Source organism: Triticum dicoccoides, chromosome 7A (genome assembly GCF_002162155.2).
Source record: "Triticum dicoccoides isolate Atlit2015 ecotype Zavitan chromosome 7A, WEW_v2.0, whole genome shotgun sequence".
NCBI classification, from domain to species: Eukaryota; Viridiplantae; Streptophyta; class Magnoliopsida; order Poales; family Poaceae; genus Triticum; species Triticum dicoccoides.
The window spans coordinates 640791837-640800387 of record NC_041392.1 but is presented as its reverse complement, the minus strand read 5'-3'; the positions used below and the strand labels follow the sequence as shown (position 1 = coordinate 640800387).

General features: G+C 46.4%; 1 pseudogene; it reads right to left on the bottom strand.

Moving 5' to 3' along the window:
* Positions 1-450: 450 nt before the first annotated feature.
* LOC119332382 lies at positions 451-916 on the bottom strand (annotated as a pseudogene).
* Positions 917-8551: the final 7635 nt, after the last annotated feature.

The window sequence follows — 8551 nt, the reverse complement described above, 5'->3', positions numbered from 1 at the left end:
GTAGCCTGGAGGAGAATTTGGTCCATTCTATTTTTTTGCGGGTCAAAATTGGTCCATTCTACGACTGAATTCTGGACAGCATTCCCGCGTGGTTCTCGTCCGTCCGATCCAGTCGGACGGTCAGCACCGTGCCTTATAGCGGTAAAAAATTGCATATCTTTGATTGGTTAGTGCAAGTATCTTTATTCAAATGGCGAGGCAACGTTTGCCTCAAAACAAATTTTCATATCTTCGATTTAGTGGATTGGTGGTAAAAATATATGAACGGATGGGAAAAGATTATTGTGCAGACAACTGTTGTGATTGTACGTACATGTAACCTGGCCTCAAACATTATGGCTTTAAAGAGACTCAAACACTGTACAAAAAGTTCCAACCAAAATCATACGCAAGAAAAAAAAACCAAAGCTACACCCTCATGGAAAAGCGAGTGACCGTAAGACCCAAATTCTAGCAGGCACCGCCCCTGAGGGCGAGCACAAGGTGGATCACGTAGCTGCCCTTGACCTTGTACTTTTGCACCGTCTTGTCGGCGGCCATCTGCTTGCCATCGAAGATGAGCCTCTGCTGGACGGGCGGGATGCCCTCCTTCTCCTCGACGTGCTCCTTGATCCTGTCGGACGTGTCCGTGGGCTCGATGTTGATCCCGATCTCCTTGGCGGTGGGTGTCTTGACCTTGATGGTGGTGCCGTTGCGGAGGCAGAGCACCAAGTGATGTGTCGACACCTTGTGCACGTTGTAGTTGCCAGCAAGCGACCGTCCTCCAGCTGCTTCTCGGCGAAGATATGAGCCGCTGCTGGTCCGGCGGGATCCCTTTCTTATCCTAGACCTTGCCCTTGACGCTGTCCACGGTGTCGCTGCCCTCCACCTCCAGCATGATGGTTTTACCTGTCAGGGTCTTCACGAAGATCTACATCGTCTTAGGCGAGTCGCGACTTGAGTCATCGAGGCTTCACTGGCGGCGAAAAGAGTTGTGTTTCGATCTCTTCTAGGTTTCTTTCGGGGACGGGGACCTCGGACTACGCGGATACACAACAAGGACGAAGGGACAAAGTGAGAAAAGCGAGGATTCATGTGTGTGTGTGTGTGTTGGAAGTATGCCCTAGAGGCAATAATAAATTAGTTATTAGTATATTTCCTTGTTCATGATAATCGTTTATTATCCATGCTAGAATTGTATTGATAGGAAACTTAGATAAATGTATGGATACATAGACAACACCGTGTCCCTAGTAAGCCTCTAGTTGACTAGCTCGTTGATCAATAGATGGTTACGGTTTCCTGACCATGGACATTAGATGTCGTTGATAACGGGATCATATCATTAGGAGAATGATGTGATGGACAAGACCCAATCCTAAGCCTAGCACAAAGATCGTGTAGTTCGTATGCTAAAGCTTTTCAAATGTCAAGTATCATTTCCTTAGACCATGAGATTGTGCAACTCCCGGATACCGTAGGAATGCTTTGGGTGTACCAAACGTCACAACGTAACTGGGTGGCTATAAAGGTGCACTACGGGTATCTCCGAAAGTGTCTGTTGGGTTGGCACGAATCGAGACTGGGATTTTTCACTCCGTGTGATGGAGAGGTATCTCTGGGCCCACTCGGTAGGACATCATCATAATGTGCACAATGTGACCAAGGAGTTGATCACGGGATGATGTGTTACGGAACAAGTAAAGAGACTTGCCGGTAACGAGATTGAACAAGGTATCGGATACCGACGATCGAATCTCGGGCAAGTACAATACCGCTGGACAAAGGGAATTGAATACGGGATTGATTGAATCCTCGACATCGTGGTTCATCCGATGAGATCATCGTGGAACATGTGGGAGCCAACATGGGTATCCAGATCCCGCTGTTGGTTATTGGCCGGAGAGTTGTCTCGGTCATGTCTGCATGGTTCCCGAACCCGTAGGGTCTACACACTTAAGGTTCGATGATGCTAGGGTTATTAGGAAGACTTGTATGTGATTACCGAATGTTGTTCGGAGTTCCGGATGAGATCCCGGACGTCACGAGGAGTTCCGGAATGGTCCGGAGGTAAAGCTTTATATATGGAAAGTTGTTGTTCGTGTTCCGGGGAAAGTTCAGTTTTTTCCGGTATTGTACCGGGAAGCTTCCGGAAGGTTCCGAAGGATTCCGGAGGGGTCCGGAGGTCCGGAAAATGTTCCACCATGTCCAATAAAGCAGCATGGGCTGTAGGGGGGCGCCCTAGCCTTAATGGGCCAAGGGCACTAGCCCCCCCAAGGCCCATGCGCATGGGAGAGGGGAAACCCTAAGGGGGAGGGCCTCCACTTGACTCGGGAGGCACTCCTCCCCCCCTTGGCCGCCGCCCCCAACCCTAGATGGGATCTAGGGGGGCCGGCCCCCTCTCTGCCCACCTATAAATAGTGGAGGGGTGGGAGGGCGGCCACCCCCTTGAACCTGGCGCAGCCCCTCTCCTCCAATACCTCTCCTCCTCCGCGTGAGCTTGGCGAAGCCCTGCCGGAGAACTGCCACTCCATCACCACCACGCCGTCGTGCTGCTGTTGGACTCTCTTCCTCAACCTCTCCCTCCTCCTTGCTGGATCAAGGCGTGGGAGACGTCTCCGTTCCGTATGTGTGTTGAACACGGAGGTGCCCCGTTCGGCGCTAGGATCATCGGTGATTTGGATCACGACGAGTACGACTCCATCAACCCGGTTCACTTGAACGCTTCCGCTTAGCGATCTACAAGGGTATGTAGATGCACTCTCCTTCCCCTAGTTGCTAGATTACTCAATAGATTGATCTTGGTGATGCGTAGAAAATTTTGAATTTCTGCTACGTTCCCCAATAGTGGCATCATGAGCTAGGTCTATGCGTAGTTTCTATGCACGAGTAGAACACAAAGTAGTTGTTCTTGGGGAACGTAGCAGAAATTCAAAATTTTCTACGCATCACCAAGATCAATCTATGGAGTAATCTAGCAACGAGAGGAAGGAGAGTGCATCTACATACCCTTGTAGATCGCTAAGCGGAAGCGTTCAAGTGAATGGGGTTGATGGAGTCGTACTCGTCATGATCCAAATCACCGATGATCCTAGTGCCGAACGGACGGCACCTCCGTGTTCAACACACATACAGCCCGGTGACGTCTCCTACGCCTTGATCCAGTAAGGGGAGAAGGAGAGGTTGGGGAAGACTCCATCCAGCAGCAGCACGACGACGTGGTGGTGGTGGAGGAGCGCGGGACTCCAGCAGGGCTTCGCCAAGCACTATGAGAGACGAGGAGGGAGAGAGGTAGGGCTGCGCCAACAGGGAGAGCAGAATCACATGTGTTGGGCAGCCCCATACCTCAAGTATATATAGGGGGAGGGGATGGGCTGCGCCCCCACCTAGGGTTCCCTCCCTAGGGGTGGCGGCAGCCCCCAGATCCCATCTGGGAGGCGGCCAAGGGGAGGGGAAGAGGGAGGCACACCAGGCATGGGCCTTAGGGCCCATCTGCCCTTAGGGTTTGCCCCCTCTTCCCCTTAGGTGCATGGGCCTTGGTGGGGAGGCGCCCCAGCCCACCTAGGGGCTGGTCCCTTCTCACACTTGGCCCATGTATGCCTCCGGGGCTCGTGGCCCCTCCCGGTGGACCCCCGGACCCCTCCGGTGGTCCCGGTACACTACCGGTGATGCCCGGAACACTTCCGATGGCCAAAACCATACTTCCTATATATCAATCTTTACCTCCGGACCATTCCGGAACTCCTCATGATGTCCGAAATCTCATCCGGGACTCCAAACAACATTCGGTAACCGCGTACATACTTTCCCTATAACCCTAGCGTCATCGAACCTTAAGTGTGTAGACCCTACGGGCTCGGGAGTCATGCTGACATGGCCGAGACAACTCTCCGGTCAATAACCAACAACGGGATCTGGATACCCATGTTGGCTCCCACATGCTCCATGATGATCTCATCGAATGAACCATGATGTCAAGGATTCAGTCAATCCTGTATACAATTCCCTTTGTGTAACGGTATGATACTTGCCCGAGATTCGATCGTCGGTATCCCGATACCTTGTTCAATCTCGTTACCGGCAAGTCTCTTTACTTGTTCCGTAACACATCATCCCATGATCAACTCCTTGATCACATTGTGCACATTATGATGATGTCCTACCGAGTGGGCCCAGAGATACCTCTCCGTTTACAAGGAGTGACAAATCCCAGTCTCGATTCGTGCCAACCCAACAGACACTTTCGGAGATACCTGTAGTGTACCTTTATAGCCACCCAGTTACGTTGTGACGTTTGGCACACCCAAAGCACTCCTACGGTATCCGGGAGTTGCACAATCTCATGGTCTAAGGAAATGATACTTGACATTAGAAAAGCTTTAGCATACGAACTATACGATCTTTGTGCTAGGCTTAGGATTGGGTCTTGTCCATCACATCATTCTCCTAATGATGTGATCCCGTTATCAACGACATCCAATGTCCATGGTCAGGAAACCGTAACCATCTATTGATCAACGAGCTAGTCAACTAGAGGCTTACTAGGGACATGGTGTTGTCTATGTATCCACACATGTATCTGAGTTCCTATCAATACAATTCTAGCATGGATAATAAACGACTATCATGAACAATGAAATATAATAATAACCAATTTATTATTGCCTCTAGGGCATATTTCCAACAGTCTCCCACTTGCACTAGAGTCAATAATCTAGTTCACATCGCCATGTGATTAACACTCACAGGTCACATCGCCATGTGACCCACATCCAAGAGTCTACTAGACTGAATGATCTAGTTCACATCACTATGTGATAAACACTCAAAGAGTTCTGGGTTTGATCATGTTATGCTTGTGAGAGAGGTTGTAGTCAATGGGTCTTGCCATATTCAGATCCCTATGTATTCGCAAAACTTTATATCGTAGATGCTGCTACCACGTTCCACTTGGAGCTATTCCAAATTATTGCTCCATTATACGTATCCGGTATCTCTACTCAGAGCTATCCGGATAGGTGTTAAGCTTGCATCGACGTAACTCTTTATGTCGAACTCTTTATCACCTCCATAACCGAGAAACATTTCCTTATTCCTCTAAGGATAATTTTGACTGCTATCTGATGATCCACTCCTAGATCACCTTTGTACCCTCTTGCCAGACATGTGGCAAGGCACACAATAGGTGTGGTACTTCAGCATGGCATACCATATAGAGCCCATGACAAGAGCATAGGGGATGACCTTTCGTCCTTCCTCTTTCTTCTGCCATGGTCAATGTTTCAGTCTTACTCAACTTCACACCTTACAACTCAGGTAAGAACCCCTTCTTTGACTGATCTATTTTGAACTCCTTCAAAAACATGTCAAGGTGTGCGTTCTTTGAAAGTACCATCAGGCGTCTTGATCTATCTCTATAGATCTTGATGCCCAATATGTAAGCAGCTTTATCCAGGTCTTTCCTTTGAAAAAAACTCTTCAAATAACCGTTTATGCTTTCCAGAAATTCTACATTATTTCGAATCAACAATATGTCATCCACATATACTTATTAGAAACGTTGTAGTGCTCCCACTCACTTTCTTGTAAATACAAGTTTCTTGCAAACAATTTATAAACCTAAAAGCTTTGATCACTCCATCAAAACATATATTCCGATTCCGAGATGCTTGCTCTAGTCCATAGAAGGATTGCTGGAGCCAGCATACCTTTTAGCATCCTTAGGATCGACAAAACCTTTTATTGTATCACATACAACTTTTCTTACGAAAACTGGTAAGAAAACTTGTTTTGACATCCATCTGTAAGATTTCATAATCAAAAATTACAGCTAATGCTATCATGATTCCGACGGACTTAAGCACCGCTACGGGTGAGAATTCTCATCATAGTCAACTCCTTGAACTTGTGAAAAGACTCTTTCCCACAAGTCGAGCTTCATAGACGGTAACATTACCGCCCACGTCCATCTTCTTCTTAAAGATCCATTTATCTCAATGGCATGCCGATCATTGGGCAAGTCCACCAAAGTCCATACTTTGTTCTGATATATGGATCCTATCTCGGATTTCATGGCTTCTAACCATTTGTCAGAATACGGGCCCACCATCGCTTCTCCATAGCTCGTAGGTTCATTGTTGTCTAACAACATGATATCTAAGACATGATTACCTTACCACTTAGGAGTAGTACATATCCTTGTCGACCTACGAGGTTCGATTGCAACTTGATCCGAAGCTTCATGATCACTATCATTAACTTCCTATTCAACAGACGTAGGCGCCACAGAAAACATCTTTCTGTGTTGCATCACTCTCTGGTTGAAGTAAAGGTTCGACAACCTCATCAAGTTCTATCTTCCTCCCACTCAATTCTTTCGAGAGAAACTCCTTCTCGAGAAAGGACCCGTTCTTAGCGACAAACAATTTGCCCTCAGATCTGAGATAGAAGGTATACCCTACTGTCACCTTTGGGTATCCTATGAAGATGTGTTTGTCCGCTTTGGGTTCGAGCTTTTCCGGCTGAAGCCTTAAGCATCGCAGCCCCAAACATTAAGAAACGACAACTTTGGTTTCTTGCCAAACCAATGTTCATACGACGCCGTCTCAACGGACTTAGATGGTGTCCTATATAAAGTGAATGCAGCTGTCTCTAACGCATAACCTCAAAATGAAAACGGTAGATTGATAAGAGACATCATAGATCGCACCATATCTCATAAGGTTTGATTACGACGTCCGGACACACCATAACCCAGTGGTGTTCCAGGTGGCTTCAACTGTGAAACAATTCCACAATGTCTTAAGTGTTTGCCAAACTCATAACTCAGAAAATCCCCTTTTTGATCAGATCGTAGGAACATGATCTTATTGTTATGATGATTCTTAACTTCACTCTGAAATTTAAACATGATGAAAGCAAGATGCCGACACTAAGCATTACCAGAAGCTATGGATGTGACAGAGGGGCGATGAAAGCGGCGCGCCTTCGTCTCGCTTCAGCGCTTGGAGTCATCGCTAGGTGGTCTACAAATCTAGATTTTTTTTGGTATTCATTGTACTGCCATGATTGAAAGGAGTAGATCAGATTTTTCCTAAGAAAAAAGAAAAAAATCATCCCAACTTACCAATTTTATTTACACAAGCAGTTAAAATAATCACTCATTTGCATTTTGTTTTTTTCCAGGTCACATACTTAAGATCCCTCTAAACAATTTTCGACATATTTATTTACAGGGATCTTAAGTATGTGATGTGGAAAATACCACATCATATTGTTCATGTAAGATTTACTTTTTAATAATCATTTTGTACTTATTTCGAATTAAATTAATTACATAATATTAAGTAAAATAAATTATGAAAATACACCATCTCCTCGCAAAAAAAACTCTTTTCCCTCCACCCACGTACTATTTTCCATCCACTTTTCTATATTTTTCCCGCATTCACCCTGTGTCCCATCAGTCAAAGACCCAGCCAAAGATTATCCTTCTATTTCCCCGGCGAACAGGCGCCGCTAAAAACCACCGCGCACCCGGGAATTTTTCTTATCAGATTCAATCGACATCACGACTGCGGCGATCAAGGCCGGCAGATTGGGGGTGGCCGCCCCACCGTCCGAGCTCGGATCCACCAACATCAACCATCCCCGTGAGCACTCCACTACATTCCCCCCTGATTTCAGCGACCGGTGACGGCGGATTGGAGGAGGCCGCCCGACCGGCTGAGCACGGATCCACCGCATCAACCGGCGACAGTGGATTGGAGGCCGCCCCACCCGGATCTCTTTCCCGAATGATTGCAGCAATCGGCGGCGGCTCACGGTAAATTTCTTATCCCGCCCTCGTCATACCCCAACCCCAAGCTCTAGACGTAGGGGATCATCAGGGAAGCGATTTGGGGGATAAAAGCACCCACGGGTGTGAGACTTCTTTACATGTCTGAATACAACGACCATGTGGCAAATCCAATAGCTCTGTAAGATTTACTTGGTCTTTATTCAGTTGTCATGAGATTTCCTGTAATACAACGACCATGTCCCTGTTTGTGGCTCTGCTACCCCATAAAAGTCTTCACCTACAATCATCATAACAGAATAAAGATTGACTCTGCTCTTGTTCTTGATACAATATATTACCATATGGAGTTCACAGTGTATGTTCTTTATTTTGAATTCTAGATAAAGACTGAGTCTGCACTTCTTCTTGTTCAAAACTAAATAAAGAGCGACTCTGCACTTGTTTGAAACTGAATAAAGACTGAGTCTATGAGTCTGCACTTCTTCTTGTTCAATACTGAATAAAGAGCGACTCTGCACTTGTTTGAAACTTGAATAAAGACTGAGTCTATGAGTTTGCACTTGTTCTTGTTTAACTGAATTCTGGACGCTCCATATTTCCAAGTATGTTATTTATTTCGATCTGTTCTACAACCCTCAAAAGCATCATACAGTAATGTATTTGCCATCTCAAATTATACAAGCATCAATTCTAAGCTTAAGTATAAAGGAACACATGAACTCTTGTTAGGAGAGCTGCGTGTTTACAACTGTTTTACACAATTTAGCTTTT